Source organism: Pieris brassicae, unplaced genomic scaffold (assembly GCF_905147105.1).
Source record: "Pieris brassicae unplaced genomic scaffold, ilPieBrab1.1, whole genome shotgun sequence".
NCBI lineage: Eukaryota > Metazoa > Arthropoda > Insecta > Lepidoptera > Pieridae > Pieris > Pieris brassicae.
The window spans coordinates 1-13,180 of NW_025575951.1; positions in this window are offsets into that span (position 1 = coordinate 1).

Genomic DNA, 13,180 nt, shown 5'->3' on the forward strand with positions numbered 1-13,180 from the left:
ATTCGTTTCATAACGATTAACTAAATCATGGGAGTTACACTCCGAGAGCATAGCCAGACGCAGGCACTCTCTTCAACATACAGTTATTCGTTTCATAACGATTAACTAAATCATGGGAGTTACACTCCGAGAGCATAGCCAGACGCAGGCACTCTCTTCAACATACAGTTATTCGTTTCATAACGATTAACTAAATCATGGGAGTTACACTCCGAGAGCATAGCCAGACGCAGGCACTCTCTTCAACATACAGTTATTCGTTTCATAACGATTAACTAAATCATGGGAGTTACACTCCGAGAGCATAGCCAGACGCAGGCACTCTCTTCAACATACAGTTATTCGTTTCATAACGATTAACTAAATCATGGGAGTTACACTCCGAGAGCATAGCCAGACGCAGGCACTCTCTTCAACATACAGTTATTCGTTTCATAACGATTAACTAAATCATGGGAGTTACACTCCGAGAGCATAGCCAGACGCAGGCACTCTCTTCTACATACAGTTATTCGTTTCATAACGATTAACTAAATCATGGGAGTTACACTCCGAGAGCATAGCCAGACGCAGGCACTCTCTTCTACATACAGTTATTCGTTTCATAACGATTAACTAAATCATGGGAGTTACACTCCGAGAGCATAGCCAGACGCAGGCACTCTCTTCAACATACAGTTATTCGTTTCATAACGATTAACTAAATCATGGGAGTTACACTCCGAGAGCATAGCCAGACGCAGGCACTCTCTTCTACATACAGTTATTCGTTTCATAACGATTAACTAAATCATGGGAGTTACACTCCGAGAGCATAGCCAGACGCAGGCACTCTCTTCAACATACAGTTATTCGTTTCATAACGATTAACTAAATCATGGGAGTTACACTCCGAGAGCATAGCCAGACGCAGGCACTCTCTTCAACATACAGTTATTCGTTTCATAACGATTAACTAAATCATGGGAGTTACACTCCGAGAGCATAGCCAGACGCAGGCACTCTCTTCAACATACAGTTATTCGTTTCATAACGATTAACTAAATCATGGGAGTTACACTCCGAGAGCATAGCCAGACGCAGGCACTCTCTTCAACATACAGTTATTCGTTTCATAACGATTAACTAAATCATGGGAGTTACACTCCGAGAGCATAGCCAGACGCAGGCACTCTCTTCTACATACAGTTATTCGTTTCATAACGATTAACTAAATCATGGGAGTTACACTCCGAGAGCATAGCCAGACGCAGGCACTCTCTTCAACATACAGTTATTCGTTTCATAACGATTAACTAAATCATGGGAGTTACACTCCGAGAGCATAGCCAGACGCAGGCACTCTCTTCAACATACAGTTATTCGTTTCATAACGATTAACTAAATCATGGGAGTTACACTCCGAGAGCATAGCCAGACGCAGGCACTCTCTTCAACATACAGTTATTCGTTTCATAACGATTAACTAAATCATGGGAGTTACACTCCGAGAGCATAGCCAGACGCAGGCACTCTCTTCAACATACAGTTATTCGTTTCATAACGATTAACTAAATCATGGGAGTTACACTCCGAGAGCATAGCCAGACGCAGGCACTCTCTTCAACATACAGTTATTCGTTTCATAACGATTAACTAAATCATGGGAGTTACACTCCGAGAGCATAGCCAGACGCAGGCACTCTCTTCAACATACAGTTATTCGTTTCATAACGATTAACTAAATCATGGGAGTTACACTCCGAGAGCATAGCCAGACGCAGGCACTCTCTTCAACATACAGTTATTCGTTTCATAACGATTAACTAAATCATGGGAGTTACACTCCGAGAGCATAGCCAGACGCAGGCACTCTCTTCAACATACAGTTATTCGTTTCATAACGATTAACTAAATCATGGGAGTTACACTCCGAGAGCATAGCCAGACGCAGGCACTCTCTTCAACATACAGTTATTCGTTTCATAACGATTAACTAAATCATGGGAGTTACACTCCGAGAGCATAGCCAGACGCAGGCACTCTCTTCAACATACAGTTATTCGTTTCATAACGATTAACTAAATCATGGGAGTTACACTCCGAGAGCATAGCCAGACGCAGGCACTCTCTTCAACATACAGTTATTCGTTTCATAACGATTAACTAAATCATGGGAGTTACACTCCGAGAGCATAGCCAGACGCAGGCACTCTCTTCAACATACAGTTATTCGTTTCATAACGATTAACTAAATCATGGGAGTTACACTCCGAGAGCATAGCCAGACGCAGGCACTCTCTTCAACATACAGTTATTCGTTTCATAACGATTAACTAAATCATGGGAGTTACACTCCGAGAGCATAGCCAGACGCAGGCACTCTCTTCAACATACAGTTATTCGTTTCATAACGATTAACTAAATCATGGGAGTTACACTCCGAGAGCATAGCCAGACGCAGGCACTCTCTTCAACATACAGTTATTCGTTTCATAACGATTAACTAAATCATGGGAGTTACACTCCGAGAGCATAGCCAGACGCAGGCACTCTCTTCAACATACAGTTATTCGTTTCATAACGATTAACTAAATCATGGGAGTTACACTCCGAGAGCATAGCCAGACGCAGGCACTCTCTTCAACATACAGTTATTCGTTTCATAACGATTAACTAAATCATGGGAGTTACACTCCGAGAGCATAGCCAGACGCAGGCACTCTCTTCAACATACAGTTATTCGTTTCATAACGATTAACTAAATCATGGGAGTTACACTCCGAGAGCATAGCCAGACGCAGGCACTCTCTTCAACATACAGTTATTCGTTTCATAACGATTAACTAAATCATGGGAGTTACACTCCGAGAGCATAGCCAGACGCAGGCACTCTCTTCAACATACAGTTATTCGTTTCATAACGATTAACTAAATCATGGGAGTTACACTCCGAGAGCATAGCCAGACGCAGGCACTCTCTTCAACATACAGTTATTCGTTTCATAACGATTAACTAAATCATGGGAGTTACACTCCGAGAGCATAGCCAGACGCAGGCACTCTCTTCAACATACAGTTATTCGTTTCATAACGATTAACTAAATCATGGGAGTTACACTCCGAGAGCATAGCCAGACGCAGGCACTCTCTTCAACATACAGTTATTCGTTTCATAACGATTAACTAAATCATGGGAGTTACACTCCGAGAGCATAGCCAGACGCAGGCACTCTCTTCAACATACAGTTATTCGTTTCATAACGATTAACTAAATCATGGGAGTTACACTCCGAGAGCATAGCCAGACGCAGGCACTCTCTTCAACATACAGTTATTCGTTTCATAACGATTAACTAAATCATGGGAGTTACACTCCGAGAGCATAGCCAGACGCAGGCACTCTCTTCAACATACAGTTATTCGTTTCATAACGATTAACTAAATCATGGGAGTTACACTCCGAGAGCATAGCCAGACGCAGGCACTCTCTTCTACATACAGTTATTCGTTTCATAACGATTAACTAAATCATGGGAGTTACACTCCGAGAGCATAGCCAGACGCAGGCACTCTCTTCAACATACAGTTATTCGTTTCATAACGATTAACTAAATCATGGGAGTTACACTCCGAGAGCATAGCCAGACGCAGGCACTCTCTTCAACATACAGTTATTCGTTTCATAACGATTAACTAAATCATGGGAGTTACACTCCGAGAGCATAGCCAGACGCAGGCACTCTCTTCAACATACAGTTATTCGTTTCATAACGATTAACTAAATCATGGGAGTTACACTCCGAGAGCATAGCCAGACGCAGGCACTCTCTTCAACATACAGTTATTCGTTTCATAACGATTAACTAAATCATGGGAGTTACACTCCGAGAGCATAGCCAGACGCAGGCACTCTCTTCAACATACAGTTATTCGTTTCATAACGATTAACTAAATCATGGGAGTTACACTCCGAGAGCATAGCCAGACGCAGGCACTCTCTTCAACATACAGTTATTCGTTTCATAACGATTAACTAAATCATGGGAGTTACACTCCGAGAGCATAGCCAGACGCAGGCACTCTCTTCAACATACAGTTATTCGTTTCATAACGATTAACTAAATCATGGGAGTTACACTCCGAGAGCATAGCCAGACGCAGGCACTCTCTTCAACATACAGTTATTCGTTTCATAACGATTAACTAAATCATGGGAGTTACACTCCGAGAGCATAGCCAGACGCAGGCACTCTCTTCAACATACAGTTATTCGTTTCATAACGATTAACTAAATCATGGGAGTTACACTCCGAGAGCATAGCCAGACGCAGGCACTCTCTTCAACATACAGTTATTCGTTTCATAACGATTAACTAAATCATGGGAGTTACACTCCGAGAGCATAGCCAGACGCAGGCACTCTCTTCAACATACAGTTATTCGTTTCATAACGATTAACTAAATCATGGGAGTTACACTCCGAGAGCATAGCCAGACGCAGGCACTCTCTTCAACATACAGTTATTCGTTTCATAACGATTAACTAAATCATGGGAGTTACACTCCGAGAGCATAGCCAGACGCAGGCACTCTCTTCAACATACAGTTATTCGTTTCATAACGATTAACTAAATCATGGGAGTTACACTCCGAGAGCATAGCCAGACGCAGGCACTCTCTTCAACATACAGTTATTCGTTTCATAACGATTAACTAAATCATGGGAGTTACACTCCGAGAGCATAGCCAGACGCAGGCACTCTCTTCAACATACAGTTATTCGTTTCATAACGATTAACTAAATCATGGGAGTTACACTCCGAGAGCATAGCCAGACGCAGGCACTCTCTTCAACATACAGTTATTCGTTTCATAACGATTAACTAAATCATGGGAGTTACACTCCGAGAGCATAGCCAGACGCAGGCACTCTCTTCAACATACAGTTATTCGTTTCATAACGATTAACTAAATCATGGGAGTTACACTCCGAGAGCATAGCCAGACGCAGGCACTCTCTTCAACATACAGTTATTCGTTTCATAACGATTAACTAAATCATGGGAGTTACACTCCGAGAGCATAGCCAGACGCAGGCACTCTCTTCAACATACAGTTATTCGTTTCATAACGATTAACTAAATCATGGGAGTTACACTCCGAGAGCATAGCCAGACGCAGGCACTCTCTTCAACATACAGTTATTCGTTTCATAACGATTAACTAAATCATGGGAGTTACACTCCGAGAGCATAGCCAGACGCAGGCACTCTCTTCAACATACAGTTATTCGTTTCATAACGATTAACTAAATCATGGGAGTTACACTCCGAGAGCATAGCCAGACGCAGGCACTCTCTTCAACATACAGTTATTCGTTTCATAACGATTAACTAAATCATGGGAGTTACACTCCGAGAGCATAGCCAGACGCAGGCACTCTCTTCAACATACAGTTATTCGTTTCATAACGATTAACTAAATCATGGGAGTTACACTCCGAGAGCATAGCCAGACGCAGGCACTCTCTTCAACATACAGTTATTCGTTTCATAACGATTAACTAAATCATGGGAGTTACACTCCGAGAGCATAGCCAGACGCAGGCACTCTCTTCAACATACAGTTATTCGTTTCATAACGATTAACTAAATCATGGGAGTTACACTCCGAGAGCATAGCCAGACGCAGGCACTCTCTTCAACATACAGTTATTCGTTTCATAACGATTAACTAAATCATGGGAGTTACACTCCGAGAGCATAGCCAGACGCAGGCACTCTCTTCAACATACAGTTATTCGTTTCATAACGATTAACTAAATCATGGGAGTTACACTCCGAGAGCATAGCCAGACGCAGGCACTCTCTTCAACATACAGTTATTCGTTTCATAACGATTAACTAAATCATGGGAGTTACACTCCGAGAGCATAGCCAGACGCAGGCACTCTCTTCAACATACAGTTATTCGTTTCATAACGATTAACTAAATCATGGGAGTTACACTCCGAGAGCATAGCCAGACGCAGGCACTCTCTTCAACATACAGTTATTCGTTTCATAACGATTAACTAAATCATGGGAGTTACACTCCGAGAGCATAGCCAGACGCAGGCACTCTCTTCAACATACAGTTATTCGTTTCATAACGATTAACTAAATCATGGGAGTTACACTCCGAGAGCATAGCCAGACGCAGGCACTCTCTTCAACATACAGTTATTCGTTTCATAACGATTAACTAAATCATGGGAGTTACACTCCGAGAGCATAGCCAGACGCAGGCACTCTCTTCAACATACAGTTATTCGTTTCATAACGATTAACTAAATCATGGGAGTTACACTCCGAGAGCATAGCCAGACGCAGGCACTCTCTTCAACATACAGTTATTCGTTTCATAACGATTAACTAAATCATGGGAGTTACACTCCGAGAGCATAGCCAGACGCAGGCACTCTCTTCAACATACAGTTATTCGTTTCATAACGATTAACTAAATCATGGGAGTTACACTCCGAGAGCATAGCCAGACGCAGGCACTCTCTTCTACATACAGTTATTCGTTTCATAACGATTAACTAAATCATGGGAGTTACACTCCGAGAGCATAGCCAGACGCAGGCACTCTCTTCAACATACAGTTATTCGTTTCATAACGATTAACTAAATCATGGGAGTTACACTCCGAGAGCATAGCCAGACGCAGGCACTCTCTTCAACATACAGTTATTCGTTTCATAACGATTAACTAAATCATGGGAGTTACACTCCGAGAGCATAGCCAGACGCAGGCACTCTCTTCAACATACAGTTATTCGTTTCATAACGATTAACTAAATCATGGGAGTTACACTCCGAGAGCATAGCCAGACGCAGGCACTCTCTTCAACATACAGTTATTCGTTTCATAACGATTAACTAAATCATGGGAGTTACACTCCGAGAGCATAGCCAGACGCAGGCACTCTCTTCAACATACAGTTATTCGTTTCATAACGATTAACTAAATCATGGGAGTTACACTCCGAGAGCATAGCCAGACGCAGGCACTCTCTTCTACATACAGTTATTCGTTTCATAACGATTAACTAAATCATGGGAGTTACACTCCGAGAGCATAGCCAGACGCAGGCACTCTCTTCAACATACAGTTATTCGTTTCATAACGATTAACTAAATCATGGGAGTTACACTCCGAGAGCATAGCCAGACGCAGGCACTCTCTTCAACATACAGTTATTCGTTTCATAACGATTAACTAAATCATGGGAGTTACACTCCGAGAGCATAGCCAGACGCAGGCACTCTCTTCAACATACAGTTATTCGTTTCATAACGATTAACTAAATCATGGGAGTTACACTCCGAGAGCATAGCCAGACGCAGGCACTCTCTTCAACATACAGTTATTCGTTTCATAACGATTAACTAAATCATGGGAGTTACACTCCGAGAGCATAGCCAGACGCAGGCACTCTCTTCAACATACAGTTATTCGTTTCATAACGATTAACTAAATCATGGGAGTTACACTCCGAGAGCATAGCCAGACGCAGGCACTCTCTTCAACATACAGTTATTCGTTTCATAACGATTAACTAAATCATGGGAGTTACACTCCGAGAGCATAGCCAGACGCAGGCACTCTCTTCAACATACAGTTATTCGTTTCATAACGATTAACTAAATCATGGGAGTTACACTCCGAGAGCATAGCCAGACGCAGGCACTCTCTTCAACATACAGTTATTCGTTTCATAACGATTAACTAAATCATGGGAGTTACACTCCGAGAGCATAGCCAGACGCAGGCACTCTCTTCTACATACAGTTATTCGTTTCATAACGATTAACTAAATCATGGGAGTTACACTCCGAGAGCATAGCCAGACGCAGGCACTCTCTTCAACATACAGTTATTCGTTTCATAACGATTAACTAAATCATGGGAGTTACACTCCGAGAGCATAGCCAGACGCAGGCACTCTCTTCAACATACAGTTATTCGTTTCATAACGATTAACTAAATCATGGGAGTTACACTCCGAGAGCATAGCCAGACGCAGGCACTCTCTTCAACATACAGTTATTCGTTTCATAACGATTAACTAAATCATGGGAGTTACACTCCGAGAGCATAGCCAGACGCAGGCACTCTCTTCAACATACAGTTATTCGTTTCATAACGATTAACTAAATCATGGGAGTTACACTCCGAGAGCATAGCCAGACGCAGGCACTCTCTTCAACATACAGTTATTCGTTTCATAACGATTAACTAAATCATGGGAGTTACACTCCGAGAGCATAGCCAGACGCAGGCACTCTCTTCAACATACAGTTATTCGTTTCATAACGATTAACTAAATCATGGGAGTTACACTCCGAGAGCATAGCCAGACGCAGGCACTCTCTTCAACATACAGTTATTCGTTTCATAACGATTAACTAAATCATGGGAGTTACACTCCGAGAGCATAGCCAGACGCAGGCACTCTCTTCAACATACAGTTATTCGTTTCATAACGATTAACTAAATCATGGGAGTTACACTCCGAGAGCATAGCCAGACGCAGGCACTCTCTTCAACATACAGTTATTCGTTTCATAACGATTAACTAAATCATGGGAGTTACACTCCGAGAGCATAGCCAGACGCAGGCACTCTCTTCAACATACAGTTATTCGTTTCATAACGATTAACTAAATCATGGGAGTTACACTCCGAGAGCATAGCCAGACGCAGGCACTCTCTTCAACATACAGTTATTCGTTTCATAACGATTAACTAAATCATGGGAGTTACACTCCGAGAGCATAGCCAGACGCAGGCACTCTCTTCAACATACAGTTATTCGTTTCATAACGATTAACTAAATCATGGGAGTTACACTCCGAGAGCATAGCCAGACGCAGGCACTCTCTTCAACATACAGTTATTCGTTTCATAACGATTAACTAAATCATGGGAGTTACACTCCGAGAGCATAGCCAGACGCAGGCACTCTCTTCAACATACAGTTATTCGTTTCATAACGATTAACTAAATCATGGGAGTTACACTCCGAGAGCATAGCCAGACGCAGGCACTCTCTTCAACATACAGTTATTCGTTTCATAACGATTAACTAAATCATGGGAGTTACACTCCGAGAGCATAGCCAGACGCAGGCACTCTCTTCAACATACAGTTATTCGTTTCATAACGATTAACTAAATCATGGGAGTTACACTCCGAGAGCATAGCCAGACGCAGGCACTCTCTTCAACATACAGTTATTCGTTTCATAACGATTAACTAAATCATGGGAGTTACACTCCGAGAGCATAGCCAGACGCAGGCACTCTCTTCAACATACAGTTATTCGTTTCATAACGATTAACTAAATCATGGGAGTTACACTCCGAGAGCATAGCCAGACGCAGGCACTCTCTTCAACATACAGTTATTCGTTTCATAACGATTAACTAAATCATGGGAGTTACACTCCGAGAGCATAGCCAGACGCAGGCACTCTCTTCTACATACAGTTATTCGTTTCATAACGATTAACTAAATCATGGGAGTTACACTCCGAGAGCATAGCCAGACGCAGGCACTCTCTTCAACATACAGTTATTCGTTTCATAACGATTAACTAAATCATGGGAGTTACACTCCGAGAGCATAGCCAGACGCAGGCACTCTCTTCAACATACAGTTATTCGTTTCATAACGATTAACTAAATCATGGGAGTTACACTCCGAGAGCATAGCCAGACGCAGGCACTCTCTTCAACATACAGTTATTCGTTTCATAACGATTAACTAAATCATGGGAGTTACACTCCGAGAGCATAGCCAGACGCAGGCACTCTCTTCAACATACAGTTATTCGTTTCATAACGATTAACTAAATCATGGGAGTTACACTCCGAGAGCATAGCCAGACGCAGGCACTCTCTTCTACATACAGTTATTCGTTTCATAACGATTAACTAAATCATGGGAGTTACACTCCGAGAGCATAGCCAGACGCAGGCACTCTCTTCAACATACAGTTATTCGTTTCATAACGATTAACTAAATCATGGGAGTTACACTCCGAGAGCATAGCCAGACGCAGGCACTCTCTTCAACATACAGTTATTCGTTTCATAACGATTAACTAAATCATGGGAGTTACACTCCGAGAGCATAGCCAGACGCAGGCACTCTCTTCTACATACAGTTATTCGTTTCATAACGATTAACTAAATCATGGGAGTTACACTCCGAGAGCATAGCCAGACGCAGGCACTCTCTTCTACATACAGTTATTCGTTTCATAACGATTAACTAAATCATGGGAGTTACACTCCGAGAGCTTAGCCAGACGCAGGCACTCTCTTCTACATACAGTTATTCGTTTCATAACGATTAACTAAATCATGGGAGTTACACTCCGAGAGCATAGCCAGACGCAGGCACTCTCTTCTACATACAGTTATTCGTTTCATAACGATTAACTAAATCATGGGAGTTACACTCCGAGAGCATAGCCAGACGCAGGCACTCTCTTCTACATACAGTTATTCGTTTCATAACGATTAACTAAATCATGGGAATTACACTCCGAGAGCATAGCCAGACGCAGGCACTCTCTTCAACATACAGTTATTCGTTTCATAACGATTAACTAAATCATGGGAGTTACACTCCGAGAGCATAGCCAGACGCAGGCACTCTCTTCAACATACAGTTATTCGTTTCATAACGATTAACTAAATCATGGGAGTTACACTCCGAGAGCATAGCCAGACGCAGGCACTCTCTTCAACATACAGTTATTCGTTTCATAACGATTAACTAAATCATGGGAGTTACACTCCGAGAGCATAGCCAGACGCAGGCACTCTCTTCAACATACAGTTATTCGTTTCATAACGATTAACTAAATCATGGGAGTTACACTCCGAGAGCATAGCCAGACACAGGCACTCTCTTCTACATACAGTTATTCGTTTCATAACGATTAACTAAATCATGGGAGTTACACTCCGAGAGCATAGCCAGACGCAGGCACTCTCTTCAACATACAGTTATTCGTTTCATAACGATTAACTAAATCATGGGAGTTACACTCCGAGAGCATAGCCAGACGCAGGCACTCTCTTCAACATACAGTTATTCGTTTCATAACGATTAACTAAATCATGGGAGTTACACTCCGAGAGCATAGCCAGACGCAGGCACTCTCTTCTACATACAGTTATTAGTTTCATAACGATTAACTAAATCATGGGAGTTACACTCCGAGAGCATAGCCAGACGCAGGCACTCTCTTCAACATACAGTTATTCGTTTCATAACGATTAACTAAATCATGGGAGTTACACTCCGAGAGCATAGCCAGACGCAGGCACTCTCTTCAACATACAGTTATTCGTTTCATAACGATTAACTAAATCATGGGAGTTACACTCCGAGAGCATAGCCAGACGCAGGCACTCTCTTCTACATACAGTTATTCGTTTCATAACGATTAACTAAATCATGGGAGTTACACTCCGAGAGCATAGCCAGACGCAGGCACTCTCTTCTACATACAGTTATTCGTTTCATAACGATTAACTAAATCATGGGAGTTACACTCCGAGAGCATAGCCAGACGCAGGCACTCTCTTCAACATACAGTTATTCGTTTCATAACGATTAACTAAATCATGGGAGTTACACTCCGAGAGCATAGCCAGACGCAGGCACTCTCTTCAACATACAGTTATTCGTTTCATAACGATTAACTAAATCATGGGAGTTACACTCCGAGAGCATAGCCAGACGCAGGCACTCTCTTCAACATACAGTTATTCGTTTCATAACGATTAACTAAATCATGGGAGTTACACTCCGAGAGCATAGCCAGACGCAGGCACTCTCTTCTACATACAGTTATTCGTTTCATAACGATTAACTAAATCATGGGAGTTACACTCCGAGAGCATAGCCAGACGCAGGCACTCTCTTCAACATACAGTTATTCGTTTCATAACGATTAACTAAATCATGGGAGTTACACTCCGAGAGCATAGCCAGACGCAGGCACTCTCTTCAACATACAGTTATTCGTTTCATAACGATTAACTAAATCATGGGAGTTACACTCCGAGAGCATAGCCAGACGCAGGCACTCTCTTCAACATACAGTTATTCGTTTCATAACGATTAACTAAATCATGGGAGTTACACTCCGAGAGCATAGCCAGACGCAGGCACTCTCTTCAACATACAGTTATTCGTTTCATAACGATTAACTAAATCATGGGAGTTACACTCCGAGAGCATAGCCAGACGCAGGCACTCTCTTCTACATACAGTTATTCGTTTCATAACGATTAACTAAATCATGGGAGTTACACTCCGAGAGCATAGCCAGACGCAGGCACTCTCTTCAACATACAGTTATTCGTTTCATAACGATTAACTAAATCATGGGAGTTACACTCCGAGAGCATAGCCAGACGCAGGCACTCCCTTCAACATACAGTTATTCGTTTCATAACGATTAACTAAATCATGGGAGTTACACTCCGAGAGCATAGCCAGACGCAGGCACTCTCTTCTACATACAGTTATTCGTTTCATAACGATTAACTAAATCATGGGAGTTACACTCCGAGAGCTTAGCCAGACGCAGGCACTCTCTTCTACATACAGTTATTCGTTTCATAACGATTAACTAAATCATGGGAGTTACACTCCGAGAGCATAGCCAGACGCAGGCACTCTCTTCTACATACAGTTATTCGTTTCATAACGATTAACTAAATCATGGGAGTTACACTCCGAGAGCATAGCCAGACGCAGGCACTCTCTTCTACATACAGTTATTCGTTTCATAACGATTAACTAAATCATGGGAATTACACTCCGAGAGCATAGCCAGACGCAGGCACTCTCTTCAACATACAGTTATTCGTTTCATAACGATTAACTAAATCATGGGAGTTACACTCCGAGAGCATAGCCAGACGCAGGCACTCTCTTCAACATACAGTTATTCGTTTCATAACGATTAACTAAATCATGGGAGTTACACTCCGAGAGCATAGCCAGACGCAGGCACTCTCTTCAACATACAGTTATTCGTTTCATAACGATTAACTAAATCATGGGAGTTACACTCCGAGAGCATAGCCAGACGCAGGCACTCTCTTCAACATACAGTTATTCG